General features: G+C 52.4%; 1 protein-coding gene across 7 annotated transcripts in view; it reads right to left on the bottom strand.

The window, feature by feature from the left end:
* PAK6 (p21 (RAC1) activated kinase 6) overlaps positions 1-15,990 on the bottom strand; it is a 37,397-nt gene that overhangs the window by 14,114 nt on the left and 7,293 nt on the right. For 3 of the 7 annotated variants that reach the window (XM_077880602.1, XM_077880596.1, XM_077880597.1), the window contains exon 3: positions 10,120-10,234. The gene's annotated coding sequence lies outside the window, so the exon portion shown is untranslated. Of the gene's footprint in view, positions 1-2,157; positions 2,179-10,055; positions 10,235-10,768; positions 10,800-10,899; positions 10,934-15,990 lie in introns of those variants that run through there. The other 4 variants (XM_077880599.1, XM_077880598.1, XM_077880600.1 and 1 more) reach the window with 4 other exon arrangements.

Here is a 15,990-nt window from a genome sequence, read left to right as displayed (position 1 = left end):
GATCTGGAGTACAGGCAGAGCCATGGCATTCTCTTTTGGTTCCTGCTCTGGAAACAGCATTTTCCTGGTCACCTTAGCAGGTTCTGGAGGAGGTCACAGACATGGGCAGTAGCTGGTGGAAAGATAGAAGATAGGGCTCCTGGAACAGCCACAGCTTTTCTTTTCTTTTCTTTTTTTTTTAGCCACAGCTTTTCCACAAGGAATTCAGCACGTGTGAAATCAATCTGAATCCACATCACACTTCTTGGAATGTCAGCCGCTTATGGGGCCTTGATGTTGGGAGTCTACCAAATGCTTCCTGTTTGCAAATCCACATGTGCAGGACCCCCAAGGACCAAGGCCTTTGGAATGAAATATACTTGCTGAGTTGCAGGTGAATTATAGGGAGTCTCCCGCTAGTCTGGGGAGGCTCTGAGCAAGCTAATATGTGATTTGTGCCTCGGGGCTCTTCATTTATAACACAGGGTTAATAAAGGGTGCCTTACAGGCTTTGGGAGGCTTAAGTGAGCAGACCCCCCAGTGCAAGGGCAGCGGGGGGTTGGGGGGGGCGCTGATTCTCTTGCCACATTGCTTCTCTTTGCACCTGTTTCCAAGCTCAGGAGCCTGCAGACATCGGGATGTGCGGAGATGCAAATCCAGGAGAGAGGCCCCATACCTTTCCTCTCAGATTCGCTGGTCGAGGGGCCACACCTAATTTGGGGGACCTGGGCACTTTACCACCTCTCCATTATGTAGATGCTTTGCAATTTGGTAAAACATCTTCCTCCCTCTCAGTGTTTGCCTCTCAAGAGTCTTCATTCTGTAGTCCTGTCTTTATGGCCTCACAGATAGACTCTGTCCCTAAGATTAGCTTCACTGATCGTTCCACCCTCCCTACCTCACTCTCTTGAGTGAACTCATACTTTTTTGCAGGTGCAGGGACATCCCCTAGAGCTGCAGAAGAGTGAGCTAATACTTTTACCCCCGAACATCCCTCTCCCCAGCTCCCTCCGCCCTACCTGAGTGCCCAGCTTTTTCTGCAGGAATTGTGAGAACAGCATCTTTAGCAAATGGTAAAATGGCTCTGGGATCCCCCTCCTGGGTCCCTTCCTGATAACAAGTTTTTTCCCAGAGGCAGCAGGAAAAGCCTGAGGAAAAAGGACACCACAGAGTCCTAGGGCCCAGGGTTGTGGCAGTGAGGGTCCGGAGCTACTGGAAGCAATGAACTGAGCTCAGGTTTTGGAGGAGTGAGGAGTATGGTCAGAATCAGAGCCAGTCACTCAGCTAATGGGAAATCCACCCCCCTAAAGAGAGGCTGCTGAGACTCATCCAAAATGTGGTGAGTCCCACACTGCCTGGGACAACATGATTGTGTCCACAGAAAATTGAGAAAGATCTGCATACAAATTGTTGGAATTAGATAAGTGAATTTAGAAGGTCCTTGGTTCAAGGTCAATATAAAGAAAAAAAATCAGTTGTATTTCTTCAGACCAACAACAAACAGATAGAAAAAAAAAATGTTTTAGGGGCACCTGGGTGGTTCAATAGTTGAGCGCCTGCCTTAGGCTCAGGGTGTGATTCCAGGATCCTGGGATCGAGTGCCACATCGGGCTCCTTGCGGGGAACCTGCTTCTCCCTCTGCCTGTGTCTCTGCATTCTCTCATGAATAAATAAATCAAATCTTTAAAAAAGTTTTGTTTTGTTTTTTAAAGATTCTGTGGTACAATGGGAAATAGATATTTGGTCTTAGTTTCCTGTTCCTGGCATAGACTCCTAACACCCTTGAAATCCCAAATGCAAAGAATGTTCAAACTTTCGGCCCTGCCCCACCTCTGGGGAAGGAGTGGGGCTGGAGATTGAGTTAATCATCAACGGTCAATGATTTAATCAATCATGCCTACTCAATGAAGCCTCCATAAAAACCCCTAAACCACAGGATTCAGGGAGCTTCTGGGTTGGTGCACACATCAAGGCTGACAGGGCATAGAAGGAGCTCTGTGCCTCCTACCCCATACCTTTCCCTATGCATCTCTTCCACATGGCTGTGCCTGGGTTGTACCTTTTATAACAGATGAGTTCCATGAGCCGTTCTAGCAAATTATAGAACCTGAAGAGGGGCTCATGGAAACCCTCAACTTATAGCCAGTTGGTCAGAAGTATGGGGGGCCCAAGACTCACAACTGGCATCCACAGTGGAGGATGGCTTGTGGGACAGAGCCTGTGGGGTCCATGCTGCCTCCAGGTAGTGTTAGAATTGAATTGAATTGTTGAATATCCAGTTGGTATCTGAAAGTTGGAGAAATGGCCTCAGGAAGGAAAAAAACCCTTCTCATTTGCTGTCAGAAGTGTTACCAGGGAAACAGCCTTTCAGACACCATTTACCATTTTACATTAAAAATGTCAAATACCTAGGAATAAATCTAATCAAAGATATGCAAGGTCCCTACATTGAGAAATATAAAACATTATTAAAAAAATTAAAGAATGCTCACAGATTGGAAGACTCAGTGATATAAAGATACCAACTATTTCCAAATCAACCTACAGGTTTGTTTCATTCTCAATCAAAATCCCAGCATAGGGACACCTGGGTGGCTTAGCAGTTGAGCATCTGCCTTCAGCTCAGGGTGTGATCCCAGAGTTCTGGATTGAGTCCCATATTGGGCTCCCTGTGGGGAGCCTGCTTTTCTCTCTGCCTGTGTCTCCACCTTATCTCTGTGTCTCTCATGAATAAACAATTTTTTTTAAAAGTCTCAGCATATTTCTTTTGGTAGAAACTGACAAACTGATTCCAAAATGCAGAGAGAAACATAAAGAATCGGGAATGTAAAGATAATCTTGAAGAACAAGGTTGAATGATTACACTACTAGATACCAAGATTTATTTTAACAGTATAATAACTTATATAGTGTGGAACTGGCACAAGGATTGACAAATAGCCCAGTGGAACAGAAGAGAGAATCCAGAAATAGATCCAGTCATATAAGGTCACTTAATTTATGACAAAGGTGACACTGCAATATGGTAGGGAACAGATGATCTTTTCAGAAAATGTAGCTGAAACAATTAGATATCCATATGGAGAAAAAAAGAATCCTGAAAAATGAATTCATGCCATACCCCAAATTAATCAGATCTAAATGTGAAAGGTAAAATCTTAAGCTGGAGGCAGTGATGGGGGGATGGAAGAGGGGGAAACCCACAGTCTGGCTGCCGCCTGCTGCAGGTCCAATGGGAGTGACTACGTAGGGGCCCAAGTTTGGTGGGCTCTCCTGGAACCCATGACGTGCTGGGGCAAAACGTCCACACATGTGGGTCCCAGGGATAAATTAAACTAGCAAGATGTTCCCTTTGTCCAAAGTAGAATTTTTTTAAAAAGATTTTATGTATTTATTTAACAGAGAAAGAGCACAAACAGGGGGTGCAGCAGAGGGAGAGGGAGAAACCGGCTCCCCACCCAGCAGGGAACCCAACAATGTGGGGCTCCATCCCAGGACCCCGGGATCACAACCCAAACTGAAGGCAGACATTCAACTGAGCCACCCAGGCGCCCCAAAGCAGAATTCTTGATGGCAAAGGTTAGGAATAGGGAATTCCTATTCTTTCTAGGATCTTTTTTTCTTTCTGTCTCTCTCTTTATTTTCTATTTCTTTCCATCTTTCTTTTTAGGATTTTATTAATTTACTTTAAAGACAAAATGAGAGAGAGGGTGCACGTGAGCAGGGGGAGGAGCAGAGGGAGAGAGACAAGCAGACTCCATCTTGAATGTGGAGCCCGGAGGAGGGCTCCAACCCAGGACCCTGAGATCATGACCTGAGCTGAAACCAAGAGCTGGACGCTTAACCAGCTGGGCCACCCAGCTGACGCTCTAGAATTTCTTTCTAATGAAAACCAAACATTTTAGAATAAAGAGTGATCATGAGGACTGAATTTCTAAGAGACACACTCACCCACTCAGGCGTCCAATGTTGCCAAATCATTGGGTGTGAAACCCCTGAGACACAGACATTCTGCATCTCTCTGGCAATGGGGCCTGTGTCCTTGGAGCATGTCACCTGCCCAGATTAGAGGCCTTGTCTTGCTGTTTCTAGGTCTCCATTTTCCAGCCCGGTTTTCTACCTCTGACCCAAGCCCAAGGGCCTAGGGGCTGAGGGAAGGTAGTTGCTACATCAGCCATGAGGCCGTAGTAGTAAATCAGCCCATGCTAGCCCCTAAAGTTGCCATCCTAGTATCTACACCTCTTTGCATCCACACTTGATCCACTTCGTAGGGGAGCCTTCCTTAAAGAAGATACCCTGAGGAGGGAGGAGCGAGGAGGAAGGAGGAAGAGGATTTTCCCTCCAAGAGCCAGTCTCTGCCTTTCTGTCTGCCTAGACTGATGGAAATCACATGGACCTGACACTCTGAAGTAGAGATGGGCAGAAGCAGAGCACCAGCATAGGCAGCCCTCCCCTCTGCTGCCCCAGCCTCTCCTGTCAGACACCTCATCCCGGTGCAGGGGAGGGGGATGCTGAGGGTTCTTTCTTAGGCCGAGATCCATCTTTGTGATTGAGGAATGCTTTGAACTTCCCTCTTCTGAATGGCTGCAGACATCACCTGCTGGCCATGGGCTGGCCCAACTAGACCAGAGGAGGATGCCTGGCACCAGGAGGGAAGAGCCCTGTCTAAACCAGTTTGAAAAGGAAGCTCCCCAGGCACAGCTCCCGCTGAGACTGCTTCCTCCAAGCCAGAGCCTGGCAGATGGGGAGCCCGTCAGTTCCTGGCAGAGGCTTTCTGGAGGAAATACTGCCACACCCAGTAAACCTGAGGGTGGAGCTGGTGGGAGAGTTCAGGGAGCCACAGGTCTGGCGTCACTGGTGGGTAGGCTGTCATGTCAGAGGAGTAGGAGCCAGAAAGGGAATGTGCTAGGCTCTTTCCAAGGATCAATGAGTTTAATTTTCTCACCAACCCTGGGAGGTAGGAATTACTATTATTACCCATGATTCTAGAGGAGGCTCAGAGAGCTTAAATAACTTGCCCAAGGGAACAGAATCAGGAAACGACTGAGTTGGGGGTCTGAACCTACATTTGGTTCCAGAGCCCCTGCTCTGTCCACCATGCTCATTCTGAGGGAGTTGGGCTGGTTGTTCATCTCTTTCCTGAGGGTCTCTATAAACAGGCATGAGGCTGAGCAGCCTGAGTAGACTCATGGGAGTGTGGAGAAGGGGTGGGCCAGGGCCAGCTCCCTCAAGATTGCTTGTTTTTTTCCTGTGCTCATCTGTGAGTCAGAGGCCAGAGGAGATTGGGGTTGTGCTGACTTGTAGGCTGACCCTTGTTTTGTTTGGAATTGGGTTTTGTTTTTGCCCTGCAAGAGGTGGGTAAGATGTTCCAACGAGCTCGTGTTGATGGCCGTGACATCAGGACCTGGCATATGTGAGAAAAGCTGCAGGAGCAGCAGGAGTGTATTTTGTCTGGCACAGACCCACAGCCCCTTGGTGGAGTCTCAGCCTAAAGCTGGGCAACCTGCAGGCTTGGCTCAGGGAGTGCTGGGCAGAGCTGTGTGGCTGATGCTCCTGTTCCATGACTACAAGCACGTTGGGTGGTGGGCTCCCCGTGGCAAGGCTGGTCTAGAGTCCACAATGGGAAGAAGCAGAACAGCCACAGTGAGAGTGGGTTACCCTCTCAAACTGCTTCTCTGGGGGAGGAGACATCTATCTGCCAGGGGCTGGAGCGCCAGGGCCACCAAGCTGTTTCATCAGCAGTGGTGGTATCCGACAGAGTCACCCACCTTACCTTCCACACCCAGCTCCGAGTGGGTTCTGGCTATTTCCACACATCAAATCCCTGTCCAAGGAAGGACTTGTAGCCCACTGAAGGGATCCGCAAGAGTGGGCTGCAGGCTAGGAAGGTGGCTTCCGGAAAGTGAGTCCAGAGGAGTTAGCAGTTTACTCTGAAGGGAGCAGGATTTGGTTGGTTGTGTCAGTCCTGAGATATGGGTAAGTTTTTAGGAACGAGGCTGGTGGGATTCCCTTCCATATCTGGGTGACTGGGAAATGAGGCACCACGGGCCCGACTCCAAGTGCTAGTCAGCCAGAATGAAGAGACACATGGGCTTCCTCTGAGGGAGGCTCAGCGCCGGCTTATCACAACTGAGCACCGGCTTACTGTGGCCCAGACTGTGGGGTTCCTAGTTCCTGCTGGTGACTTCAGCCCACTCTCCTTTCTAGGCTGCAGCATTTCCAGTGGTAACAAGGAAATGGACTCATTTTCCTCTGCCAGCTTCTCTGGGTACATGAGGAGAGAAACAGTACCTGCTCTAGTTCAAAGGGGCTATTTGAGGCATTTTTAGTAAATACTCACTCGTGCAATCACCACTCAGGGTGCTTAGTGTAGGCACTAGGGCTCTGGCCTGATCAAGTCCCATAAAGGATCTCCTCACCACAAGCCTATAAGGCAGGGCTATTAATGTACCCATTATGCAGATGAGGAAACCTGTGCTCACAAATATCGAATCATTTGCCCAAGGAAAGCAGCAAAGAAGGGGAAGACCTGTGTCTATCTGAGCTGATGTGAATGCTGCGACAGGCATCTGTCTCCCTCCACCACCACACCCTGTCTCATTCTCAGGCCTGTTCATGATGCCTTGGGAAAGGAACTATTCTAGAATCATGATGCTGGGGTAGAGGCAAGCCCCTCAGTTCTTCTATTATTCTTTTTGTAAATAGGCTCCACACCCAGCATGGAGCCCAATGTGGGGCTTGAACTTATGACCCTGAGATCAAGACCTGAGCTGAGATCAAGAGTTAGATGCTTAAGTGACTGAGCCCCCCAGGCCCCCTGAGACCCAGAGTTCTATGGCACCTAGAAAGGTACCTCCACTTCTGACCACATCCAGGCACAGAGTGGCCTAAAAAGGACCATGTTATCTCTAGGGCTGGGACCTTCCACCCAGAGATCTGTAGCTAGGTTGTCTGACCTCTTTGTAACCCACTTTGGGAACTGTCATCCTACACATCCTTCTGTGAAGAATGACGGGCCTCACTGGTCCCCTGGTTGAGAATATCGTAGACAGAAGCCAGCCTTTCACTGGGGTATTCTGATTTGGCCAGGAATATTTTTCTCAAATTTTACTTTCTGGAGTTTGTTTAAATATAGAATTATGCTAGTCACTCATTGATTCAATACATTCATTTATTGTATATTAACTCTGCTCCGAGTTTGAGGGACTGTGGTAATGAAAACAAAATCCCTGGTCTCAGGCAGTTGGGCTTGCTTTTCCAAATGGATGGTTGCTAGACACCACCCTGATCTGTGCCACCTGCCAGAAGAGATGGTGATGCATGTGCTATGGGACTTGCTCAGGGGGTCTGGCCATCCCTCTGTCCCTGGCCAACTTTCAGTAACTCAGTGGTATTTCTGCCAGGGACGTGTCTGTGGCCTGCTCCTGTGGTCTGCAAGAATATGTTCGGTGATGGGGAGCTCCTCCCCCATCCTGTGGCCCCTGCCCTGTCCTTCTGTCCCCTTGTACCTCATCCTTTGTGTGGAGCAGATCTCTATCCTCCCTCAGCTGCTAGCAGGGGGCTGGGCCTGCCATCTACCCCTCTTCACATGACAGGAGTCAGGAGAGGTGGCATCCCAGCACCATTTCCTGGTTCCTGAAGTCTCACCAGGAGGAGGGGCCTGAAGAGAGTTTCATTACCTTGTCTCCCCAACTGTCACCTGCAGGGTGGATGGGTCCTAGACCCAGGCTGTGCCCCTCACTGCCACTGCTCAAAGGCTCAGTGAGATCTGCCCAGAGCCACCGTGCTGAGGCACGGAGTGTCTCCAGGATGCTGAGCAGTACCTTGAGGTTTTGCTGTCCCACTGGACAGGCCCAGAGAGAAGCTGAGTATGCAGGGCGGAGGGCATTATGCACATAAGCCAAAATACCTGGGTCCCCTGCCCTTGTCACTATTCCCACACTACAGGTCCCAGTGAATCCCCAGGGTAGAGATAATGGGGCTGTTGTTGAAAAGAATATGATAATAAAGCTCATTCAATCTCTTGTGTCAACACTCCAGTTGAATGAGAGGCCAAAGAGCCAGGCTGGCCAGCCAGGAAGGTCAATATTGACTCAGGCCTGCCTACTAATGCAGTGCTGTGGTCCAGCAGCGGCTCAAGCCAGAGCAGCCCTCTGACCTCAGTTCACTGTACTTAGAATCCACAGCATTGGGCTTTCCTGGGCACGGGGTTATCGCCAAGGGAAAAGTAAAGAATGGCCTTCCTGAAAGGGCTGTGACCCGGGCACCTCTTCACTATCCCAGATTTTCAGCAGCCTTTACATGCAGAGGCCTGAGTCCTCATCACAGAGTCCTTAGAGAATGGCTGGACAGAACCTCTAAAGTCCCTTGTCACAGGATTAAGTCCCCCAATAACACAAAAAGATTATGTTTTATAGCTCTTAACTTTCTGTATCTCTGTTTATGCTAGTTATTATGCTAGTCACTCTTCACTTTAGGCTCACAATATTGTGAGATGGGTCAAAGCTGCTTCACTGGATGTATCTTAAAGATGCAGGTGGCTGGGGAGAGGGAAGGGGAGACCAGAAAGGGAACATACACACAGACAGGTATAAAGTGCAGAGCACGTGTCAGACGGTGTGCTAGGTATTTCTTACTATTGCATTTTATGGTCACAATTCTACAAGCTAGATATTATGAGCTCTGTTTTACAGGTGAAGAAACCGAGGCTCAGAGAGAAACACCGTCTGAGATGGTAATCCAGTGTCTCTGCCTCCAAGCTTCTCTAACATGCCTGGTGCCCAGAGAAGGACTTGCCCCAGATCACAAAGCCACTGAGGGCAGAGCTAGGACTGGAAGCCTCAAGCCATAGGCTGACTCTGTCCTAGGCAGCCCTGTGGCAACAGTGTGTCCAAGGTCTCCCATGGACATGTGAGCACATGTGACATGTACAGAACAGGCTGCTGTCTCTGCCTCCAAAGCTGGATCCTCTTTCAGAAATGGCCCCTTCCCCGGGCCACCTCACTCCCTGCCCTGCACGGACCCTCTGCCTTTACTTTATTCTCATGGCTTGCTCTAACAACCACTGCCTCCCCCCTACCCGCCACCACAATCTCCTGCCACAGAGCCAGATGATCCTCAAAGTTCTCCAAGAGAACTCAGGGCTCAGGTAGTTTAACCTTTCCAAAGCAATAACTAGAGGTTGGGGAGGTGGCTAACGGCCAGGGATGTTCGACATTTATTATTTATCACTGTGACTTCTCACAATTATACTATGAGGAAGGCCCAGTCACCCCGTTTTATAGGTGAGGACATTTAAGTTTGAAGAGAAGTAAAATAACTTGCTTGTGGCAAAAAAGGCAAAGTCAGAATTTGAACCCAATTCTTTCTGATTCCAAATGTGTTCTCAGCTACTGTCCTACGTATGGCCTGAGGAGAACTGGGCAGTATTATAGTATGTGCTACACCAGTTCCCAAAGACCCGAACACAGATGTAGACTGGACCCTCCTCTTTTCCCCGACCTAGGAAAATACATCAGGGGAGCCCAGAAACAGACCAGAATAGGACAAGACACAGAAAACACAGCCCACACCCCAGGGAGCTCTTCATGTCTTAGCCCTTGGTGTTCCTAGCAGCATCTATACATCCCAGGCAGGATGCCACTCGTCGGGGGTGGGAAAAGCTGGATCCATTTTAGCAGGTTGGGGATCTGGGGAATGAGCGAGCAGGCTGGGATGTGCCAAACAGCATCAGTGCCTGGGGCTGCCTCCTGACCTGTTCAGCACAGACACGACCAGTTCACTGCCCTTCCTGTCTGGGAGCCTCTCTCCCAAGCAAGAATTCAGGGCACCAGCCTCAGTGACACTACCTTGCCCCAGACGGGCATCACAGCTGATGACAGCAGAGGCCGGGCCGGGCCGGGGCAGGCAGGGCGTCGGAAGAGCTGCCGCCTGCTGTGGGCTGGGCTGGTGGGAATTACAAGGTACAGCCGGCGAGGCCTGCGAGACGGCACCTGTAAGGGCCCCTGCCTGACAGTACCCAGAACGTCCCGGAGGGCCACCTGCCTGCCCGCTGCCCCCTCCAGCCTGCCCCTCACCGAGGTCTCAGGTCTCGAGGAGGCTCCTGGACACCTTCCCGGGGGCTGAGGCTTCCTCACTCACCTCCCGGCCGCCTTCCTCGCCTCCTCTTCCTCCTGCCTCCTCACCGTTCAGTGGGCAGAGCTCTCGGGCACCGAGGAGAGGGGAGACGGGGGACCTTCCCCGCCAGTCCTGAGGCCTGGGTGGAAACAGATCAGAAATTCATTGTGACAAATGGAGTGTGTGTCTCGGTGGATTCTGCGGCTGGCCCGAGTCCAGACTCGGAGCGCCCCCAGGCCCGCCTCCCGCCAGGGCCGCCGGCTCCGGTCCCGGGGAGGAGGGGCGGCGGGCGCCCCCCGGGACGCGAAGCCCCCCCCCCCGCCCCGCGCCGCGCCGCGCCCCGCCCCTGCAGCCCCGCGCCCCCGCCCCGCACCCCGCCCCGCGCCCCTGCAGCCCCGCGGCCCGGCCGGAAGCGCCGGCGCGCACGCGGAGGTCGGGGGGGGGGGGGCGCCCAGCCGCCGGGCTCGGCTCCGGCCCCGCGCTCACGGCCGCTCCGCCCCGCGCCGTCCCCGCCGCCGCGCCCGGTGCACGGGGCGCCCGCAGCGCGGACTTCGGGGAAGGGGACCCGGGGGAAGGGCCCGCGCCGGCCGACCCCGGGCCCCGCGTCCCGGCCCCGCGTCCCGGCCCCGGCCCGGGGGAGGGGTGGCCGGCCTCCCGCTGCCCGGGCACCCACCTGCGCGGCGGGCAGTCCCCGGAGAGCCCCGAGAGGCCGCGGGAGCCGGGCCCGCCCTCCGCGGGAGGGACCCCGGCGCCGGGCTCGCCGAGCAGGGCCGCGCTCACCAGCCTGCGCTGCGCCGGCCTCACCTGGCCGCGAGTTTGACTTCAGGGTGTGGCCTCAGGTAGGTCGCGGCGAACACGGAGCCCGGGGGCAGGGGCAGGGGCCGCGGCCGAGCCTCTGAGCCCGCGGGGCGCACCGCCCGCCCGCCCGCCCTTCTCCTCCAGTCGCTCGGCTCTGGCCCCGGCCGGCCCGGATGCCGGTCCGCCCGCTGCGACCTGCCGGTGGCCCACGGCCCCTGGACCCCTGGACGGCCGCACAGGCCGGACCTGGACTGCCCTCGGCGCCTTGCTGTGTGATTGACTCATTAATTTTCATCGCGGATGCGCAACTAGAGGCCGCAGAGCCGACTCCTCCCAGATACTAGAGGTGCAGCGGGTCTGCGCGCACCCACCTACACACCTTTGGGAGCCTCACCTGGAGTCCCCAAACCGGGCATCTTGGCCTATCTGTCCCATCTGGACAAGGCCCTAAGACTGGGGGTGGTGGTTCCGTAAGCAGGCAGGAAAGCCGGGATTTAAAGACATTCCAACTCTCTTGTCAGACCCTGCTCAGTTCTGAGAACTTCCGCCTCTGGATTATGGCCCACCCCGCCCTCAAGGGGACCTTTCAGAGAAAGAAAGCTTCCAGGAGCCCTGCACTCCCAGAGAGTGGCTCTGATTATAGAGCTGGGATCCCTATGTGTCCCCAGCACTGCCCTGGCCTGGGATGGCCATTCAGAGTGGCCGACTCCTGGTTGCCCTTTGCCCTGCTGCTTCTCAATCATCAAGTATGTATGTTGTGGGGAGAAGCAGGACCACCTGGCTGTCTCTTCCCTAAATAAGGAAGTGAACAGGGGATCCATGGGTGGCTCAGCAGTTTAGTGCTTGCCTTCAGCCCACAGCGTGATCCTGGAGTGCCAGGATCGAGTCCCACATTGGGCTCCCTGCATGGAGCCTGCTTCTCCCTCCAGGCATGTGTCTCTGCCTCTCTCTCTCTCTCATGAATAAACAAATAAAATTTAAAAAAAGTAAGGAAGTGAGGAGACCCTTGCTGTCCTAGACTCGGGCCCCAGAGACGGCTATATCTGACCCTGGCTTGGAAATTCAGTATATCTAGACCTCAAATAGCTGCCCTCAAGCAGTGGCTGGATGACTACCAATGTCACAGTGGGGACTGAGGACAGTGCTGCAGTTTTTGTCATTGTTGGGTGCCTCAAACTTTAGTTATTTAGTTTATTATTGCCATGTATCATTTTTGTTCACTGATTCTTTAGATCTATCAATGCAATTTATAGATAAAGCATTTTGCATATGGGCTCTATTGCTTTTGCATGATTTACTATAGGCTCCTGCCAAACCAAGCTAAGGTGGCTAATGGGAATTCACCAGCCCTGAACACCTGCACCCTTTCTGGCCACACTGCAGCCCACCCCCCCAACCCACCACCCTCCCAGGAAAGTACGGTGGTGGGTGTCAGAGCATCAGGGGAGATACCGTCATAGGTGAGCCCTGGGTTAGTGGCATGGAAGCTGAGCAGCTAACTTCAGGTCGCCCTGCTGCTCACTCCACGCACTTATATTTAGTCTCTGCTCCTGCTCTTGTCCCCTGTCTCCCCTCCCCCTCTTTGCATCTTTCCCAAGAGGATTCTCTCTGTTTCCTCTGACAGGGCCACACTGAGGCCTGACCTCCTGTGGCCCCCCAGGAAGCTGCCTACTGAGCCTAGGCTGAGGGGGTCATGTGGTTGGGCGGGGGCAGCTGGTGCGTATGGCTTTCCCCACAGAGTAGCTACCTAGGGATGTAGGAGCACTGGCTAAATGCTGGCTACTGGAAGCAGGTTGTGCTGGATGGGAGGCTTCAGGAAACTGGTTGTTGAGGATTTTAAATGAACCATGAACAAAATTAGAATGAACTGCATTACGTTGTTGAACCTGAATCAACACCCTAAATTATTTTTTACTGACTCACAGATGCACACAGGAGTTATTTTCTTTTAATATAAGTAACTTTTAGGGCAGCCCGGGTGGCTCGGCTCAGTCCGGGGCCTGATCCCTGCAGACCCAGGATCGAGTCCCCACATCAGGCTCCCTGCACGGAGCCTGCTTCTCTCTCTGCCTCTCTCTCTCTCTCTCTCTCTCTCTGTCTCTCATGAATAAATAAATATTAAAAAAAAACAAGGAATACTTAAAAAAATAAGTAACTTGTAAAAAAAAAAAAACAAATAACTTATATACCAAAACCAGAACTCCAAGCCGTATTTTTGAACTGTTGAACTACAATAAAGTGTGATCATTATAATATTATCAGAATTGAACTAGTATTTAATTTGGTTTGAATCCAGGCTTGGGTGTCCTGGAAAGGCTACTAGTCAGGTCCCATGCATCCTCACCCTGTAGGAGTGAGTCTAGGAGACTGTGGGAGCAGAGATGGGGTTTGGGTCCATAAGAGAGGCAGAGATTCCCAAATATAGCTGATCTGGGAGCTAATGAATCCCCCATCACTAAGAGCTGTTAAGAACTCAGATACGCTAGAGAAAAGGTTCCCGTCCCGGATACTAGATAACACTAAGGGACCTCTCGGGCCATCCCAAATGCAAGTTTCTGCACTTCAGTTGCATCTACAGATGAATCTGCCGCACTGGCTTGGATGACCGTCTGCAAATTGGGATGACTGGGATGTGCAGAATGGGACCTGAATGATTAATTCCGGTATGTGAATCCCCTCCCTGTCCCCACCGCCCTGCGCCCCATCCTCTGATCCATGCCCGACTCAGCCTTGCCCAGGCAGTGGCAGGAAACAGTCTGGGGGCCAGAGCCATGTGCCTCCCTCTGGCCCTGTTCCCAGGTGGCATTGCCGAGCCCAGGGAAAGGGACTAAGCACACCCTTATTTGAAAAGCCCTGGTGGCTGGTATAGGCCTTCTTCTTGTCCATGCGCTCCCATTCTACAAATTGGACAGAAGCTGTATACAGGGACACCGAGAACTGACATTTCACCATGGACAATGCTGCTGGAGCCCTTCCAGCTCTGGGGCATTGGCCAAGCAGTACTGTCTGAGAGGGCAACAGGTCAGGCACAGGGAGCAGGGCGAGTGTTTCCCAGCCAGCTGTCTCTTAGCCTTTGGCTGTTGGAGCCTGTTGTAACATCTGAGCGCCAACAGCCAGGGCTGAGAGCCCAGGTTAGGGCCAAAGAGGAAAGATATGGATCTACTTGTGGTTTTGAAACAAAAACACATTATCCTTTCCCGTACCTTTCTGCTCTGTGACTTGAGAATCTTCCTAGGGAACAAGAACTGCTGACAGGCTCACTTTCTCCTTCCAGGGCTCCTTCGTCTGGGTAAGTCTGCTCTCCACTAGTATTAGAAATAATTGTGCTGGCCAGTTAGGGCATATTTACACATATCTCACTTAAGTCCCCATAGCAGCCCCGGCACAGAGTACTATATTGTCATATTCTCACTTTACAGACAAGGAAACAGGCTTACAGTGGTCAAGGAGCTAGCTTAAGGTTTTATAGTTATTGAGTGGCGGAGCCAGAGTTTCAACCCAAGTGTATCTGCCCCCACCTTGTTCTCTTATCTATGCTGCTCAGAGGTCCCTGGTTCCAAGAACTGTCTGATACAAGATGACCGTGTGGGGTCAAGTCCCAGTGAACAGTTGGTGGGGGAACACTGGCCTCCTTGTGCCAACTCTGACCACCACCAAAGAAGGGTGGGTCATGTGACACAAAGTATATATAGGGAATATCCCTTCCATATTTCTTTTTTTTATTTTTTTTAAAGATTTATTTATCTATTCATGAGAGTCAGAGAGAGAGAGAGGCAGAGACACAGGCAGAGGGAGAAGCAGGCTTCCTGCAGGAGCCTGATGTAGGACTGATCTCAGGACCCCAGGATCACGACCTGAGCAGAAAGCAGACTCTAAACCACTGAGCCACCCAGGTGCCCTCCCTCTTCCATTTCTGAGGAGGGCATGAAGACCCCCACATGGCCCTGGGTGCATGGGGGCAGGGGAGCCTCAGTTTCTTCCACCCTGTCACTGAGTCCCCTGCTGGGAGCCAGGTGCTAGATTTTCCCAGTCATAAGCCAGCACCCTGCCTAAAGTCCCTGCATCTGTCCTTCACAGACCTAGCCTAGGCCTGGTGCTATGGGGCCTACATGCAGCCCTGCTGAGGCAGTGGGTGCTGACACACCTACTACTACTTGGCTGGAGGAGCTCCTGGAGCCTGGGCTCCAGGAGGGGCAGCTGCACACTCACCCTGCAGCACTAGGAGAGAGGCATACCTGGGAAAAGACCCCTTCCTCTCCCTCTCTTCCAGGGTGCCCAATATCTGTCCCTTCCTGCTCAAGGGGCAGCCTGGGCCAGTGCCCCTCACCTGATGGGACTGCCCGTATATTTCTGCTGTTGGGGCTGAGAGGCAGGTGCGAACCTCTGAGGGTTTGGGAGTATGAATGGAGGGAACCAATGATGCCCAGCCCTTGGGGGCCCTTAGGCAGGAGAGACATAGGCAGTCTTGTTACAGAGACCATGGGTTCTTGTAGGGTTGGAGCCCTCTGCCTCTCTAGGCTTCCAGGGTGTCTCAGTGTCAATCTTGATGTGTATGACAGGGGAAACTGTGTCCCTTTCTCTTGGGAAGGTGATGGGATGATGGGCTAGAGCACTGGGGTACCGGAGTCCTGAGGACCTGCAGCCCCAGACAGGGTGAGAGGCTCTTGACCCTTGGCCCTCATTGGGAGGGTCCAAGGCAGAAGCTCCTCTCCCCATGTCATGCAGGCACGCAGCTGCTACAGGGAGCACCAGAGCTCAGTGTGAGTGCCACAGGGGCGAATCCCAGGGTTCTTCCAGGAGAACTTGCTACTGTGTCAACCCAATAGGTCTATCCACTACAGATCCCATAGAGAACCCTAGCCCCAGGTGGCAGCAGTGTCTGGGCCCAGTTAGGTGTTTGGGAAAAGCCTATCGGATTCACCGGGCCAGCTGCTGGACAGATGTGTCCTTGTGCCATCCTGAACCTTAGCAGAGGTGAACCACATCCAGAAGCCTCCAGGCTCTCTCTACCTGTACTGTTTTTTTTTTTTCTCAAGTTCTGCATCTGTACTAGGTTTCCTATGCCGATGGGAATACACGGGCCTGTCCTCTCCAAAT

Source organism: Canis aureus, chromosome 32, assembly GCF_053574225.1.
Source record: "Canis aureus isolate CA01 chromosome 32, VMU_Caureus_v.1.0, whole genome shotgun sequence".
Taxonomy (NCBI): domain Eukaryota; kingdom Metazoa; phylum Chordata; class Mammalia; order Carnivora; family Canidae; genus Canis; species Canis aureus.
Note: the sequence above shows the minus strand (reverse complement) of the source record. Positions and strands in the feature narration are given on the sequence as shown.